This window comes from Triticum urartu, chromosome 4A, assembly GCF_056163025.1.
Source record: "Triticum urartu cultivar PI428250 chromosome 4A, HENAU_Tu73, whole genome shotgun sequence".
NCBI lineage: Eukaryota > Viridiplantae > Streptophyta > Magnoliopsida > Poales > Poaceae > Triticum > Triticum urartu.
In genome coordinates this window covers 76,303,770-76,321,639 of record NC_141876.1, presented here as the reverse complement: position 1 = coordinate 76,321,639, position 17,870 = coordinate 76,303,770, and positions in this window count along the sequence as shown.

Genomic DNA, 17,870 nt, shown 5'->3' with positions numbered 1-17,870 from the left:
CTGCTCCAAATCATCAAGCTCATCCTCATAGTCGGAGCCCTCCGAAGAGGATTTGCTAGTAGATCTGTGAGGGCGGGCGGCATGCTTCCGAGGACGAGCCCGCTCCTGTGAGTCATCGGAGCCACCACGACTAGACATACAAGATGGCCCACCGGTGACCTGCTTGCGCGCGGAGTGCTTGGTCTTGGGCATCTCGACCTAGAGGAGGAGGATGATCCAAATCAGCAACCCACCATAGATTGAAGAATGGATTTATGAGGTGAGAAGAGATGGGTGCTACCTTGGAGTGAAGAACGTGGAGGAAGATGGCGACCGGAGCAAATCAGGCAAGGGGCCGCGCCGGGGACTGCGACGACCAGAGTGATATGGCGTCGGCGAGGGGCATGAGCAGCGAGTGGCCACGACAAGGAGCACGAGCGGCCGCGGTGAGGAGCACGAGCGCACGAGCGGCCCCGACGAGGAGCACGAGCCGCGAGACAGGGGTGGCGGCGGTGGGGAGCGAAGGGATTAGGGTAAAATGACCCGAACCGCACCCCGCGCTATATATATGTGCCCAAGAAAGTCCCAAATGACCGGAGTCCTACGGACGTCCGGTGCCTGAGCCAGGAGAAGAATTAACGGACGACTGGATATACCGGATGTCCGGACTGAATGTAACAGAGAACTTTTTACGGATGACCGGAGTTCTTCGGATGTCCGGTGCCTGAGAAAGTCCTGGACGATCGGAGTCCTACGGACCTCTGGTGCCTGCGCCAGGGGAAGAATTAATGGACTACCGGATTGACCAGACGTCCGGACCGAGTGTAACAGAGAGCTTTTTACGGACGATCGGAGTTCTTCGGACGTCCGGTGCCTGAGCCAGGGGAAGAATTTTCGGTGCCCAAGCCAGGGGAAGAATTAACAGACGACCGGATAGACCGGACGTCCGGACCCAATGTAACAGAGAGCTTTTTATGGACGTATGGACAGTACCGGATGACCGACACACAAATTTTTTTCTGTAAAAAGACAATTGAGATGATGACTAGGGGGAGATGATTATGACAATGATAAATTGGTATAATATCAAGTAGTGAGTAACCTATGTCAATACAACAACAGCACCAAAAACACATACCGCTCATATATTGTTCTAGTGAGAAGAGCGGTGGCTACGGCCACCATGTATGAGTATACGTGACATGGCTCCGCAAAGAATGGAACTTTGGGTGCATAATCACTACTCCATCATTGAAAGCTCCATAGTTAGAGTAACATGATAGCTTTGAGAGTGTTTGTTCTTTTTATGCATTTCATAGGGTGAGAGTACTCATTAGTTGAGTGTCTCCCCCCAAATATATGCCTACATCGAGACAAGACATTATGACAATGCATGCATGGGTACTAGTTTTCACATAATGTTGTCCAGCTCCAAGATACCAAGTTCACGCCTAAGTTGACAAAACCTTCCTTCATCCAATGGCTTCGTGAAAATATCTGCAAGTTGCATATCTGTCCCAACATGAGCAATATCAATATCACCCTTCTCCACATGATCTCTTAAGAAGTGATACCTAATATCAATGTGCTTGGTGCGGGTATGATCTTTGGGGTTCTCAGCAATATTGATGGCACTTTCATTATCACATAGAAGAGGCACATGTCTATAGGTGATACCGTAATCCTTCAAAGTTTGCCTCATCCATAGTAATTGAGTGGCACAACTGGCGATTGCAATGTATTCAGCTTCTGCGGTGGAGAGGGCAACACAATTTTGTTTCTTCGAGGACCAACTTACCAATGAGCGTCCAAGAAACTGACAAGCACCGGAGGTGGACTTACGATCCACTTTGTTGCCAGCCCAATACGCATTTGTGTACCCAATGAGATCATACTCAGCATCCTTGGGGTACCATAGACCCAACTTTGGGGTGTGAATAAGGTATCTAAGAATATGCTTAACCTCCTTATGATGACTTTCCCTAGGGGAAGCTTGAAATCTAGCACACATGCATACACTAAACATGATGTCTGGTCTCGATGCACAAAGATAAAGCAATGAACCAATCATAGAGCGGTAAATAGATGGGTCGAAAGGAATACCATTTGTGTCTTCAGTGAGTGCAATTTTGGTTGGCATGGGTGTCTTTCATGGACTAGCATCAGACATGCCAAACTTCTCTAAGATATCCTTGAGGTATTTTGCTTGAGACAAGAAAATTCCTTCTTGAAATTGTTGAATTTGAAATCCAAGGAAGAACTTCAAATCCGCATTGAGTGACATTTCAAAATTTTTGGTCATGGAAGCCGCAAACTTCTTGCACAAATGGATGTTAGGGGAACCAAAAATGATATCATCTACATAGATTTGGCATAAGATCAAATCACCCTTGTCCCTCTTAATAAAAAGAGTGGGATCGATCACCCCTCTGACAAAACCATCATCGAGTAGAAACTTCTTAAGATGATCATACCAAGCGCGAGGTGCTTTTTTGAGGCCATACAAAGCCTTATGAAGTTTATGCACATAGTCTTTGTGATCGGGATCAACGAACCCAGGGGGTTGTGATACATATACTTCTTCTTGTAGAGGACCGTTAAGGAAAGCACTCTTCACATCCATTTGATGTAATGTAAAACCATTGAAAGCAGCATAGCAAGTAAGATGCAAATGGATTCAAGAAGGGCAACGGGGGCAAAGGTCTCACCAAAGTCTAAACCTTCAACTTGTGAGTACCCTTGTGCCACTAACCTTGCCTTGTTACGGATGATTACACCATTCTCATCTTGCTTGTTCTTGAAAATCCACTTTGTTCCAATGACGTTGTGCTCGGTAGTTGGCCTCTTGACTAATGACCACACTTGGTTGCGTTCAAAGATGTTCAACTCTTCTTGCATAGCAATGAGCCAATCATTGTCCATCAATGCATCTTTACCTTGAGAGGCTCAACACTAGACACAAATGAGAAGTGAGCACAAAATTTTGTCAAGTGTTCACGAGTGACTCTACCTTCCGATATGCCAGTGAGAATTTTGTCAACATCAACACGACCGACCACACGAGGCATGATGGAGGTAAGAGTTTCACGAGGTTCAACTTCATGTCCATCATCCACGTCCTCAGCATATGGATCATTAATGTGTGGTGGAAGATCTTCTTCTTCATCTTGCATTTGTTGAGGTTCATCGTCAATGATTGCACTTTCTTCTTGATTTTTATCATGAAGAGGAACTTGATCATCATCTTGTACTTTGTGTACGGGGATTAGTTGAACAATAGGAGCTTGAGGTGGTATGGGTGTTGAAGTAGTTTGATGATGCGTGAAGCTTCCATCTTCTTCTTCATCATCATGAGGTTCTTGTTCCATTGGAAGGAGTGCACCAACACCCATGGTCAAGATATCTTGAGAAGAATCTTCTGCACCTACATCACTTAGATCAACTTGCTCCCATGGGAGCCATTAAATTCATCAAACACCACGTCACAAGTTTCTATAACACATCCATTGGATTTGTTGTAGACTCTATAGCCGTGAGAGTTTGATCCATAGCCAAAAAATATGCCCTCAATGGTTTTGGATTGAAATTTCCCTAACCATTCTTTTTTGTTGAGGATGAAACATTTGCACCCAAATACACGGAAGTACTTGACATTTGGCTTGTTCCCAGTTAGAAGCTCATATGGAGTCTTTTCCAATATAGTGCGGAGAAAGAGCTGGTTTGATGCATGGCATGCAATGTTGACAGCCTCGGTCCAAAAACTATGTGGTGACTTGTATTCATCCAACATGGACCTTGCCATCTCCACAAGTGTGCGGTTCTTCCTTTCTGCTACACCATTTTGTTGGGGAGTGTATGGAGATGAATATTGATGCTCAATCCCTTCATCACTAAGAAATTCTTCCAAGGTGTAGTTTTTGAACTCAGAGCCATTATCACTTCTTATTGCTAAGATTTCTTTGTCAAACTTGCGTTGAGCTTGCTTGGCAAAATCAATGAAGGTGATCTTCGTCTCATCCTTGGACTTGAGGAAGAAAACCCATGTATATCTTGAGTAATAATCAAAAATGACAAGCCCATACTTTTTCCCACCAAGACTATCCCATGAAGGAGGCCCAAAAAGATCCACATGAAGGAGCTCTAGAGGCCTTGAAGTAGACACAATATTCTTGGGTGGGTGCTTTGATTGATGTTGCTTCCTGCTATGCATGCACTACACACACAATCTTTCTTAAAAGAGAAATTGGTTAGTCCAAGGATGTAATTTCCCTTTAAGAGATCTTGAAGATTTCTCATGCCGACATGGGCTAGCCGGCGATGCCATAGCCACCCTTGTCAGCCTTGGCCATTAGACAAGTTGCATGGAATGTGCTCTCTTTTGAGAAATCAACCGTGTAAAGGTTGCCATCCAACTCTCCAACAAAAGACACTTCGAGAGTATCTCTCTTAAAGACTTTCACATCCGTTAGTCCAAAGAGTGTATCATAACCAACAGAAGCTAATTGGCGAAGTGAAAGCAAATGGTGTTTAAGGGATTGGACAAGCATGCCATTTGTAAGAGACATGTCATTTGTGATAGCCACCTTGCCCAACCCGAGTACCTGTCCTTTTGATCCTCCACCAAACATAATGCCCATAAATGGTTGAATAGCTTCCATGAAATCATAGAGCAACTTGCTATCTCCGGTCATATGGTTGGTACATCCACTGTCAATCACCCATTTTACTCCACCGGAGAAAGCAACCTACACACAATTATGACTTGGTTAGAGGCACCCATTTTGCAATGGGACATCGCAGGTTAGTCACAAGGGTCTTAGGGACCCAAATAGCATAAAACCGGAATGCATTTCGAGGACCAACGAACTTTGCATAAACCTCTCCATCCTTAGTCTTACGAAGTACATAGGATGGAGGCATGAACTCTTTTGGCTTGTTGAGAGTGGGCATGCCCCTTGTGGCCTTCCCACTTGTTGGAAATATGCCCTAGAGGCAATAATAAAATGGTTATTATTATATTTCCTTGTTCATGATAATTGTCTATTGTTCATGCTATAATTGTGTTATCCAGAAATCGTAATACATGTGTGAATACATAGACCACAACATGTCCCTAGTGAGCCTCTAGATGACTAGCTCGTTGATCAATAGATGGTTATGGTTTCCTGACCATGGACATTGGATGTCATTGATAACGGGATCACATCATTAGGAGAATGATGTGATGGACAAGACCCAATCCTAAGCATAGCGCAAGATCGTGTAGTTTGTCTGCTAAAGCTTTTCTAATGTCAAGTATATTTTCCTTAGACCATGATATTGTGCAACTCCCTGATACCGTAGGAATACTTTGGGTGTGCCAAACGTCACAACGTAACTGGGTGACTATAAAGGTGCACTACGTGTATCTCTGAAAGTGTCTGTTGGGTTGGCACGAATCGAGACTGTGATTTGTCACTCCGTATGATGGAGAGGTATCTCTGGGCCCACTCGGTAAGACATCATCGTAATGAGCTCAATGTGACTAAGGGTTTGTCACGGGATGATGTGTTACAGAACGAGTAAAGTGACTTGCTGGTAACGAGATTGAACGAGGTATTGGGATACCGACGATCAAATCTCGGGCAAGTAACGTACCGATTGATAAAGGGAATTGTATACGGGATTGCTTGAATCCTCGACATCGTGGTTCATTCGATGAGATCATCGTGGAACATGTGGGAGTCAACATGGGTATCCAGATCCCGCTGTTGGTTATTGGCCGGAGAGTTGTCTCGGTCATGTCTGCATGGTTCCCGAACCCGTAGGGTCTACACACTTAAGGTTCGATGACGCTAGGGTTATTTGGAAGACTTGTATGTGATCACCGAATGTTGTTCGGAGTCCCAGATGAGATCCCGGATGTCACGAGGAGTTCCAGAATAGTCCGGAGGTGAAGATTTATATATGGGAAGTCATCATACGGTCACCGGAAATATTCGGGGGTATACCGGTATTGTACCAGGACCACCGGAGGGGTTCCGGGGGTCCACCGGGAGGGTCCACCTGCCCCGGAGGGCCTTATGGGCTGTAGGTGGAAGGGAACCAGCCCCAAGTGGGCTGGGGCGCCAACCCTCTCTAGGGCCCATGCGCCTAGGGTTGGGGGGAACCCTAAAGGGGGTGCCCCCCTTGGCTTGGGGGGCAAGCCCCCTCCCCCTTGGCCGCTGCCCCGCTCTAGATCCCATTTAGAGGGGCCGGCCCCCTTCCCCCTTCTCCCTATAAATATAGGGGCGAGGGGAGGGCTGCATCACCACATCCCAGGCGCAGCCCCTCCCGTCTCCATCACCTCTCCTCCTCCGCGTGAGCTTGGCGAAGCCCTGCCGGAGAACTGCCACTCCATCACCACCACGCCGTTGTGCTGCTGTTGGAGCCTTCTTCCTCAACCTCTCCCTCCTCCTTGCTGGATCAAGGTGCTGGAGACGTCACCGGGCTGCATGTGTGTTGAACGCAGAGGCACCGTTGTTCGGTGCTTAGATCGGATTCGGCCGCGATCTGAATCGCTATGTGTACGACTCCTCCAACCGCGTTGTTGCAACGCTTCTGACTCGCGATCTTCAAGGGTATGAAGATGCACTCCCTTCTCTCTTGTTGCTAGTTACTCCATAGATTGATCTTGGTGATGCGTAGAATTTTTTTAAATTTCTGCAACGATCCCCAACAGTGGCATCATGAGCTAGGTCTATGCGTAGTTTCTATGCACAAGTAGAACACAAGTTGTTGTGGGCGTCAATTTTGTCAATTTACTTGCCGTTACTAGTCTTATCTTGATTCGGCGACATCGTGGGATGAAGCGGCCTGGACCGACCTTACACGTACGCTTACGTGAGACTGGTTCCACCGACTGACATGCACTAGTTGCATAAGGTGGCTAGCGGGTGTCTGTCTCTCCCACTTTAGTCGGATTGCATTCGATGAAAAGAGTCCTTATGAAGGGTAAATAGAAATTGGCATATCACGTTGTGGTTTTGGCGTAGGCAATAAACGTTCTTGCTAGAAACCTATAGCAGCCACATAAAAAAAATGCAACAACAATTAGAGGACGTCTAACTTGTTTTTGCAGCATATGCCGTGTGATGTGATATGGCCAAAAGGATGTGATGAATGATATATGTGATGTATCAGATTGATCATGTTCTTGTAATAGGAATCACGACTTGCATGTGGATGAGTATGACAACCGACAGGAGCCATAGGAGTTGTCTTAATTTAATTATGACCTGCGTGTCAACATAAACGTCATGTAATTACTTTACTTTATCGCTAACCGTTAGCCATAGTAGTAGAAGTAATAGTTGGCGAGACAACTTCATGAAGACACGATGATGGAGATCATGATGATGGAGGTCATGGTGTCATGCCGGTGACGATGATGATCATGGCGCCCCGAAGATGGAGATCAAAAGGAGCAAAATGATATTGGCCATATCATGTCACTATTTGATTGCATGTGATGTTTATCATGTTTTACATCTTATTTGCTTAGAACGACGGTAGCATAAATTGTTGGGGAACATGGTAATTTCAAAATTTTCCTACGCACACGCAAGATCATGGTGATGCATAGCAACGAGAGGGGGAGTATGATCTACATACCTAGTAGATCGACAACGGAAGCGTTTGGTTGATGTAGTCGTACGTCTTCATGATCCGACCGATCAAGCACCGAAACTACAACACCTCCGAGTTCTAGCACACGTTCAGCTCGATGACGATCCCCGGACTCCAATCCAGCAAAGTGTCGGGGAAGAGTTCCGTCAGCACGACGGCGTGGTGACGATCTTGACGTACTACTGCTGCAGGGCTTCGCCTAAGCACCGCTACAATATTATCGAGGACTATGATGGCTGGGGGCGCCGCACACGGCTAAGGAATAGATCACGTGGATCAAGTTGTGTGTCTATGGGGTGCCCCTTGCCTCAGTATATAAAGGATGGAGGAGGAGGAGGCCGGCCAAGCCTTGGTGCGGCCAGGATGTGGAGTCCTACTAGGACTCCAAGTCCTAGTAGGAGTCCACCAAGAGGGGAGGAAGGGGGAAGGAAGTGGAGGAGAAGGAGAGGTGGCCGGCCCCCTTTTCCCTAGTCCAATTCGGACTAGAGGGGAGGGGGGGCGCAGCAGCCCCTTGACCCTTTCTCCTCTTCCCACTAAAGCCCATCAAGGACCATTGCTTCTCCCGTAACTACCCGGTACTCCGAAAAATACCCGAATCACTCGGAACCTTTCTGATGTCCGAATATAGTCGTCCAATATATCGATCTTTACGTCTCGACCATTTCGAGACTCCTCGTCATGTCCCCGATCTCATCCGGGACTCCGAACTCCTTCGGTACATCAAAATGCATAAACTCATAATATAACTGTCATCGTAACCTTAAGCGTGCGGACCCTACGGGTTCGAGAACAATGTAGACATGACCGAGACATGTCTCCGGTCAATAACCAACAGCAGGACCTGGATGCCCATATTGGCTCCTACATATTCTACGAAGATCTTTATCGGTCAGACCGCATAACAACATACGTTGTTCCCTTTGTCATCGGTATGTTACTTGCCCGAGATTCGATCGTCGGTATTCCAATACCTAGTTCAATCTCGTTGCCGGCAAGTCTCTTTACTTGTTCTGTAATACATCATCCCGCAACTAACTCATTAGTTGTAATGCTTGCAAGGCTTAAGTGATGTGCATTACCGAGAGGGCCCAGAGATACCTCTCCGACAATCGGAGTGACAAAACCTAATCTCGAAATACGCCAACCCAACATGTACCTTTGGAGACACCTGTAGTACTCCTTTATAATCACCCAGTTATGTTGTGATGTTTGGTAGCACCCAAAGTGTTCCTCCGGGAAACGGGAGTTGCATAATCTCATAGTCATAGGAACATGTATAAGTCATGAAGAAAGCAATAGCAACATACTAAACGATCGGGTGCTAAGCTAATGGAATGGGTCATGTCAATCAGATCATTCACCTAATGATGTGATCCCGTTAATCAAATAACAACTCTTTGTCCATGGTTAGGAAACATAACCATCTTTGATTAACGAGCTAGTCAAGTAGAGGCATACTAGTGACACTCTGTTTGTCTATGTATTCACACATGTATTATGTTTCCGGTTAATACAATTCTAGCATGAATAATAAACATTTATCATGAAATAAGGAAATAAATAATAACTTTATTATTGCCTCTAGGGCATATTTCCTTTAGTCTCCCACTTGCACTAGAGTCAATAATCTAGTTCACATCGCTATGTGATTAATACCAATAGTTCACATCTTTATGTGATTGGTTCACATCTCCATGTGACTAACACCCAAAGGGTTTACTAGATTCAATAATCTAGTTCACATCGCTATGTGATTAACACCCAAAGAGTGATCATGTTTTGCTTGTGAGAGAAATTTAGTCAACGGGCCTGCCAAATTCAGATCCGTATGTATTTTGCAAAATTCTATGTCTACAATGCTCTGCACGGAGCTACTCTAGCTAATTGCTCCCACTTTCAATATGTATCTAGATTGAGACTTAGAATGATCTGGATCAGTGTCAAAAACTTGCATCAACGTAACCCTTTACGATGAACCTTTTTTGTCACGTGCATAATCGAGAAACATATCCTTATTTCACTAAGGATAATTTTGACCGCTGTCTAGTGATCTACTCCTAGATCACTATTGTACTCCCTTGCCAAATCAGTGCAGGGTATACAATAGATCTGGTACACAGCATGACATACTTTATAGAACCTATGGCCAAGGCATAGGGAATGACTTTCATTCTCTTTCTATCTTCTCCGTGGTCGGGCTTTGAGTCTTACTCAACTTCACACCTTGTAATACAGGCAAGAACTCTTTCTTTGACTGCTCCATTTTGAACTACTTCAAAATCTTGTCAGGGCATGTACTCATTGAAAAACTTATCAAGCGTCTTGATCTATCTCTATAGATTTTGAAGCTCAATATGCAAGAAGCTTCACCGAAGTCTTTCTTTGAAAAACTCCTTTCAAACAATCCTTTATGCTTTACAGAATAATTCTACATTATTTCTGATCAACAATATGTCATTCACATATACCTATCAGAAATGCTGTAGTGCTCCCACTCACTTTCTTGTAAATATAGGCTTCACCGCAAGTATGTATAAAGCTATATGCTTTGATCAACTCATCAAAGCGTATATTCCAACTCCGAGATGCTTGCACCAGTCCACAGATGGATCGCTGGAGCTTTGCACATTTTGTTAGCACCTTTTGGATTGACAAAACCTTCTAGTTGCATCATATACAACTCTTCTTTAATAAATCCATTAAGGAATGCAGTTTTGTTTATCCATTTGCCAGATTTCATAAAATGCGGCAATTACTAACATGATTCGGACAGACTCAAGCATAGATACGAGTGAGAAGCTCTATCGTAGTCAACACCTTGAACTTTGTCGAAAACCTTTTGCGACAATTCTAGCTTTGTAGATAGTAACACTACTATCAGTGTCCGTCTTCCTCTTGAAGATCCATTTATTCTCAATTGCTTGCCGATCATCGAGCAAGTCAACCAAAGTACAAACTTTGTTCTCATACATGGATCATATCTCAGATTTCATGGCCTCAAACCATTTCGCAGAATCTGGGCTCATGATCACTTCCTCATAGTTCGTAGGTTCGTCATGGTCAAGTAACATGACCTCCAGAACAGGATTACCGTACCACTCTGGTGCGGATCTCACTCTGGTTTACCTATGAGATTTGGTAGTAACTTGATCTGAAGTTACATGATCATCATCATTAGCTTCCTCACTAATTGGTGTAGTAGTCATAAGAACAGATTTTTGTGATGAACTACTTTCCAATGAGGGAGAAGGTACAATTACCTTATCAAGTTTTCTACTTTCCTCCCACTCACTTCTTTCAAGATAAACTCCTTCTCTGGAAAGGATCCATTCTCAGCAACGAATATTTTGCCTTCGGATCTGTGATAGAAGGTGTACCCAACATTTTCTTTAGGGTATCCTATGAAGACGCACTTTTCCGATTTGGGTTTGAGCTTATCAGGATGAAACTTTTTCACATAAGCATCACAACCCCAAACTTTAAGAAACGACAACTTTGGTTTCTTGCCAAACCACAGTTCAGATTGTGTCATCTCAACGGACTTAGATGGTGCCCTATTTAACGTGAATGCAGCTGTCTCTAATGCATAACCCCAAAACGATAATGGTAGATCGGTAAGAGACATCATAGATCGCACTATATCTAATAAAGTACGGTTATGACATTTGGACACACCATTACACTATGGTGTTCCAGGTGGCGTGAGTAGTGAAACTATTTCACATTGTTTTAATTGAAGACCAAACTCGTAACTCAAATATTTTACCTCTGCGATCATATCGTAGAAACTTTTATTTTCTTGTCACGATGATTTTCCACTTCACTCTGTAATTCTTTGAACTTTTCAAATGTTTCATACTTATGTTTCATCAAGTAGATATACCCATATCTGCTCAAATCATCTGTGAAGTTCAGAAAACAATGATACTTGTCGTGAGCCTTAACACTCATCGGACCGCATACATCAGTATGTATTATTTCCAATAAGTCAGTTGCTCGCTCCAGAGAACGGAGTCTTAGTCATCTTGCCCATGAGGCATGGTTCGCAAGCATCAAGTGATTCATAATCAAGTGATTCCAAAATCCCATCAGCATGGAGTTTCTTCGTGCGCTTTACACCAATATGACCTAAACGGCAGTGCTACACATAAGTTGCACTATCATTATTAACTTTGCATCTTTTGGTTTCAATATTATGATTATGTGTATCACTACGATCGAGATCCAATGAACTATTTTCATTGGGTGTGTAACCATATAAGGTTTTATTCATGTAAACAGAACAACAATTTATTCTCTTACTTAAATGAATAACCATATTACAATAAACATGATCAAATCATATTCATGCTCAACGCAAACACCAAATAACACTTATTCAGGTTCAACACTAATCCCGAAAGTATAGGGAGTGTGCGATGATGATCATATCAATCTTGGAACCACTTCCAACACATATCGTCACTTCACCCTTAACTAGTCTCTGTTTATTCTGCAATTCCCGTTTCTAGTTACTAATCTTAGCAACTGAACTAGTATCAAATACTGAGGGGTTGCTATAAACACTAGTAATGTACACATCAATAACATGTATATCAAATATACTTATGTTCACTTTGCCATCCTTCTTATCTGCCAATCACTTGGGGTAGTTCCGCTTCCAGTGACCAGTCCATTTGCAGTAAAAACACTTAGTCTCAGGCTTAGGACCAGACTTGGGCTTCTTCACTTGAGCAGCAACTTGCTTGTTGTTCTTCTTGAAGTTCCCCTTCTTCCCTCTGCCCTTTTCTTGAAACTAGTGGTCTTGTCTACCATCAACACTTGATGTTTTTTCTCGATTTCTACCTTCGTCAATTTCCGCATTACGAAGAGCTTTGGGAATCGTTTCCGTTATCCCTTGCATATCATAGTTCATCACAAAGTTCCACTAACTTGGTGATGGTGACTAGAGAATTCTGTCAATCACTATCTTATCTGGAAGATTAACTCCCACTTGATTCAAGCGATTGTTGTACTCAGACAATCTGGGCACATGCTCACTAGTTGAGCGATTCTCCTCCATCTTTTAGCTATAGAACTTGTTGGAGACTTTCATATATCTCAACTTGGGTATTTGCTTGAAATATTAACTTCAACTCCTGGAACATCTCATATGCTCCATGACGTTCAAAACGTCTTTGAAGTCCCGATTCTAAGCCATTAAGCATGGTGCACTAAACTATCAAGTAGTCATCATATTGAGCTAGCCAAACGTTCATAACGTCTGCATCTGCTCCTGCAATAGGTCCGTCACCTAGCGGTGCATCAAGGACATAATTCTTCTGTGCAGCAATGAGGATAAACCTCAGATCACGGATCCAATCCGCATCATTGCTACTAACATCTTTCAACACAATTTTCTCTAGGAACATATCAAAATAAACACAGGGAAGCAACAACGCGAGCTATTGATCTACAACATGATTTGCAAAATACTACCAGGACTAAGTTCATGATAAATTTAAGTTCAATTTAATCATATTACTTAAGAACTCCCACTTAGATAGACATCCCTCTAATCCTCTAAGTGATTACGTGATCCAAATCAACTAAACCATGTCCGATCATCATGTGAGATGGAGTAGTTTCATTGGTGAACATCATTATGTTGATCATATCTACTATATGATTCTCGCTCGACCTTTCGGTCTCCATGTTCCAAGGCCATATCTGTATATGCTTGGCTCGTCAAGTATAACCTGAGTATTCCGCGTGTGCAACTGTTTTGCACCCGTTGTATTTGAACGTAGAACCTATCACACCCGACCATCACGTGGTGTCTCAGCACGAAGAACTTTCGCAACGGTGCATACTCAGGGAGAACACTTCTTGATAATTTAGTGAGAGATCATCTTATAATGCTACCGTCAATCAAAGCAAGATAAGATGCATAAAAGATAAACATCACATGCAATCAATATAAGTGATATGATATGGCCATCATCATCTTGTGCTTGTGATCTCCATCTCCGAAGCACCGTCGTGATCACCATCGTCACCGGCGCGCCACCTTGATCTCCATCGTAGCATCGCTGTCGCCTCGCCAAGCTTGTGCTTCCATGACTATCGCTACCGTTTAGTGATAAAGTAAAGCATTACATCGCGATTGCATTGCATACAATAAAGCGACAACCATATGGCTCCTGCCGGTTGCCGATAACTCGGTTACAAAACATGATCATCTCATACAATAAAATTCAGCATCATGTCTTGACCATATCACATCAAAACATGCCCTGCAAAAACAATTTAGACGTCCTCTACTTTGTTGTTGCAAGTTTTACATGGCTGCTACGGGCTTAAGTAAGAACCAATCTCACCTACGCATCAAAACCACAACGATAGTTTGTCAATTTGACTCCGTTTTAACCTTCGCAAGGACCGGGCGTAGCCACACTTGGTTCAACTAAAGTTGGCGAAACTGTCACCCACAAGCCACCTCTGTGCAAAGCACGTCGGGAGAACCGGTCTCGCGTAAGCGTACGCGTAATGTCGGTCTGGGCCGCTTCATCCAACAATACCGCCGAACCAAAGTATGACATGCTGGTAGGCAGTATGACTTATATCACCCACAACTCACTTGTGTTCTACTCGTGCATATAACATCAACATATAAAACCTAGGCTCTGATACCACTGTTGGGGAACGTAGTAATTTCAAAATTTTCCTACGCACACGCAGGATCATGGTGATGCATAGCAACGAGAGGGGGAGTATGATCTACATACCTAGTAGATCGACAACGGAAGCGTTTGGTTGATGTAGTCGTACGTCTTCATGATCCGACCGATCAAGCACCGAAACTACGGCACCTCCGAGTTCTAGCACACGTTCAGCTCGATGACGATCCCCGGACTCCGATCCAGAAAAGTGTCGGGGAAGAGTTCCGTCAGCACGACGGCGTGGTGACGATCTTGACGTACTACTGCTGCAGGGCTTCGCCTAAGCACCGCTACAATATTATCGAGGACTATGATGGCTGGGGGCGCCGCACAAGGCTAAGGAATAGATCATCTGGATCAAGTTGTGTGTCTATGGGGTGCCCCTTGCCTCAGTATATAAAGGATGGAGGAGGAGGAGGCCGGCCAAGCCTTGATGCGGCCAGGATGTGGAGTCCTACTAGGACTCCAAGTCCTAGTAGGAGTCCACCAAGAGGGGAGGAAGGGAGAAGGAAGTGGAGGAGAAGGAGAGGTGGCCGGCCCCCTTTTCCCTAGTCCAATTCGGACTAGAGGGGAGGGGGGGCGCAGCAGCCCCTTGACCCTTTCTCCTCTTCCCACTAAAGCCCATCAAGGCCCATTGCTTCTCCCGTAACTACCCGGTACTCTGAAAAATACCCGAATCACTCGGAACCTTTCCGATGTCCGAATATAGTTGTCCAATATATCGATCTTTACGTCTCGACCATTTCGAGACTCCTCGTCATGTCCCCGATCTCATCCGGGACTCCAAACTCCTTCGGTACATCAAAATGCATAAACTCATAATATAACTGTCATCGTAACCTTAAGCGTGCGGACCCTACGGGTTCGAGAACAATGTAGACATGACCGAGACATGTCTCCGGTCAATAACCAGCAGCGGGACCTGGATGCCCATATTGGCTCCTACATATTCTACGAAGATCTTTATCGGTCAGACCGCATAACAACATACGTAGTTCCCTTTGTCATCGGTATGTTACTTGCCCGAGATTCGATCGTCGGTATTCCAATACCTAGTTCAATCACGTTGCCGGCAAGTCTCTTTACTCGTTCTGTAATACATCATCCCGCAACTAACTCATTAGTTGTAATGCTTGCAAGGCTTATGTGATGTGCATTACCGAGAGGGCCCAGAGATACCTCTCCGACAATCGGAGTGACAAAACCTAATCTCGAAATACGCCAACCCAACATGTACCTTTGGAGACTCCTGTAGTACTCCTTTATAATCACCCAGTTACGTTGTGACGTTTGGTAGCACCCAAAGTGTTCCTCCGGTAAACGGGAGTTGCATAATCTCATAGTCATAGGAACATGTATAAGTCATGAAGAAAACAATAGCAACATACTAAACGATCGGGTGCTAAGCTAATGGAATGGGTCATGTCAATCAGATCATTCACCTAATGATGTGATCCCGTTAATCAAATAACAACTCTTTGTCCATGGTTAGGAAACATAACCATCTTTGATTAACGAGCTAGTCAAGTAGAGGCATACTAGTGACACTCTGTTTGTCTATGTATTCACACATGTATTATGTTTCCGGTTAATACAATTCTAGCATGAATAATAAACATTTATCATGAAATAAGGAAATAAATAATAACTTTATTATTGCCTCTAGGGCATATTTCCTTCATAAATAAGATGATCCCTCATTAAAATATCAAGAATGGTGTTCCCCTTAACTGTGCACAGTTGCTAAGGTCCGTTGTTCCGAAGCACCACGTGATGATCGGGTGTGATAGGTTCTAACGTTCGCATACAACGGGTGTAAGCCAGATTTACACACGCAATACACTTAGGTTAACTTGATGAGCCTAGCATGTACAGACATGGCCTCGGAACACGGAAGACCGAAAGGTCGAACATGAGTCGTATAGAAGATACGATCAACATGAAGATGTTCACCGATGATGACTAGTCCGTCTCACGTGATGATCGGACACGGCCTAGTTGACTCGGATCATGTATCACTTAGATGACTAGAGGGATATCTATCTGAGTGGGAGTTCATTAAATAATTTGATTAGATGAACTTAATTCTAATGAACATAGTGTAAAAATCTTTGCAATATGTCTTGTAGATCAAATGGCCGACGCTAATGTTGCCCTCAAAACTTCAACGCGTTCCTAGAGAAAACCAAGCTGAAAGACGATGGCAGCAACTACACGGACTGGGTCCGTAACCTGAGGATTATCCTCATAGCTGCCAGGAAAGCATATGTCCTTGATGCACCGCTAGGTGAAGCACATGTTTTCCCAGCAGAACAAGACGTTATGAACGCTTGGCAGACGCGTAGTGATGATTACTCCCTGGTTCAGTGCGGCATGCTTTACAGCTTAGAGCCGGGGCTCCAAAAGCGTTTTGAGCAACACGGAGCATATGAGATGTTCCAAGAGCTGAAAATGGTTTTCCAAGCTCATGCCCGGGTCGAGAGATATGAAGTTTCCGACAAGTTCTACATTTGCAATATGGAGGAAAATAGTCCCGTCAGCGAGCACATACTCAAAATGTCCGGGTTGCACAACCGCTTATCTCAGCGGGGAGTTAATCTCCCGGATGATGCGGTTATTGACAGAATCCTTCAGTCGCTCCCACCTAGCTACAAGAGCTTTGTGATGAACTTCAATATGCAGGGGATGGAAAAGACCATTCCTGAGGTATATTCAATGCTGAAATCAGCGGAGGTGGAAATCAAAAAGGAACATCAAGTGTTGATGGTGAATAAAACCACTAAGTTCAAGAAAGGCAAGGGTAAAAAGAACTTCAAGAAGGACGGCAAGGGAGTTGCCGCGCCCGGTAAGCAAGCTGCCGGGAAGAAGCCAAAGAATGGACCCAAGCCTAAGAATGAGTGCTTTTATTGCAAGGGAAACGGTCACTGGAAGCGGAACTGCCCCAAGTACTTAGCGGATAAGAAGGCCGACAATGCCAAAGGTATATGTGATATACGTGTAATTGATGTGTACCTAACCAGTGCTCGTAGTAGCTCCTGGGTATTTGATACCGGTGTAGTTGCTCATATTTGTAACTCAAAACAGGAACTGCAGAATAAACAGAGACTGGCGAAGGACGAGGTGACGATGCCCGTCGGGAATGGTTCCAAGGTCGATGTGATCGCCGTCGGCACGCTACCTCTACATTTACCTACGGGATTAGTTTTAAACCTCAATAATTGTTATTTAGTACCATCTTTGAGCATGAACATTGTATCTGGATCTCGTTTAATGCGAGATGGCTACTCATTTAAATCTGAGAATAATGGTTGTTCTATTTATATGAGAGACATGTTTTCTGGTCATGCCCCGCTGGTCAATGGTTTATTCTTATTTAATCTCGAACATGATGTTACACATATTCATAGTGTGAATGCCAAAAGATGTAAGGTTGATAATGATAGTCCCACATACTTGTGGCACTGCCGCCTTGGTCACATTGGTGTTAAACGCATGAAGAAACTCCATGCAGATGGACTTTTGGAGTCTCTTGATTATGAATCA